Genomic DNA, 1,775 nt, shown 5'->3' with positions numbered 1-1,775 from the left:
GAAGAGCGGGAGAGGAGCTGAGGATGATTGCATGGCCAACTTGGGCAGGGAGCCTGCTGAGCTCCCAAGCCAATACCTCCCCTCCAAGCCCCATCCATGCTGTGTGGGTCCTGGGGGCATAGGAGGGAGGCCAGGGAGATCAGGAGACGCAGATGGGAGAGGCCTGCAGCAAGGGCCCTCCAGGAAATGGGAAAGGAGCGAGGGCGTTTGACTCACCCACTCAGGTCCAAGGAGGCTGCTGAGCTCCCAGGCCAGTCCCCTGCCCTCCAGAGCCCCCTCCAGGTCGCATGGGTCTTTGGGGGCATAGGAAGGAGGCTGAGGGGAGAACAGAAGAGGCAGGTGGGAGGGGCCCTCTGGGAGGAGCAGGAGAAGAGCAGAGGGTGATTTCCCCTCCAACGTGGGAATGGGAGCCTACTAGACTGCCAGGTGAGGTCCCCTGCCCTCTGAGACCAGGGGTGGGGGGCATGCCTGGGCCCTTTTTGTTGCTTGAGACTAAGCTCCACCCCCCACAGCCCCTAGGGTACTTTCCAGCCCTGTGGGTCCTGAGTATTGGCCCCACCCACTGCCCAAACATCACCTTTGCTAAGGCTCCACCCACGACAGCCAAAGACTTTCCCTCCCACTTTTTTTTTTTCCCTCCTCTTTTTTACTATTTTGGTACTGGTGTATGTTCTGGTTGTTGATTCATCTATATTTTTATTTTTATATTCTTTCTAACATATCTATTAGTTTCCTACTCTAATTTTATTTTTTACTTTGTTATTGTTCTTTTTTTTTTTTTGGCTGCTCCATGGGGCTTGCAGGATCTTCATTCACGAGCCCAGGGTCAGGATGAAGCTCATGCAGTGGGAGTTCCAAGTCTGAACCACTCTAACAGAGAACCTCAGACCCCAGGGAATATTCATTGGAGTGAGGTCTCACGGAGTTCCTCATATCAGCACTGAGACCCAGCTCTACAAAATAGCGTACAAACTCCAATGCTGGAAGCCTCAGGCCAAACAACCAGTAAAACAGGAACACAATCCCACTCATAAGAAAAAAAAAAAAATGAGATGGCAAAAAAATAAGTCACACATGAAGGAGCAAGGTGAAAACCTACAAGACCAAATAAATGAAGAGGAAATAGGCAATCAAACTGAAAAAGAATTCAGAGTAATGATCGTAAAGATGATTCAGAATCTCAAGACATAGAATGGAGGCATGGATTGAGAAAATACAAGAAATGTTTAACAAAGATCTAGAAGAACTAAAGAACAAACAAAGATGAACACAATAACTGAAATGAAAAATACGCTAGAAGGAATCAATAACAGAAAACCTGAGGCAGAAGAATGAATAAGTAAGCTGGAAGACAAAATGGTGGAAATAACTGCTGAGGAGTAGAATAAAGAAAAAAGAATGAAAAGAACTGAAGACAATCTCAGAGACCTCTGGGACAACACTAGATGCACCAACATTCGAATTATAGGGGTCCCAGAAGAAGAAGAGAAAAAGAAAGGGTCTGAGAAAATATTTGAAGACATTATAGTTGAAAACTTCCCTAACATGGGAAAGGAAATGTCACCCAAATCCAGGAAGCACAGAGAGTCACATGCAGGATAAACTCTAGGAAAAACACACCAAGACACATATTAATCAAACTAACAAAAATTAAATTCAAAGAAAAAATATTAAAAGCAGCAAGGGAAAAACAAAAAATAACATACAAAGGAATCCCCATAGGTTATCAGCTGATTTTTCAGCAGAAACTCTGCAGGCCAGAAGGGAGTGGCAGG

This window comes from Lipotes vexillifer, unplaced genomic scaffold (assembly GCF_000442215.2).
Source record: "Lipotes vexillifer unplaced genomic scaffold, Lipotes_vexillifer_v1.1 scaffold794, whole genome shotgun sequence".
NCBI classification, from domain to species: Eukaryota; Metazoa; Chordata; class Mammalia; order Artiodactyla; family Lipotidae; genus Lipotes; species Lipotes vexillifer.
The sequence above is the reverse complement of the archived record's forward strand: the minus strand, read 5'-3'. Positions refer to the sequence as shown.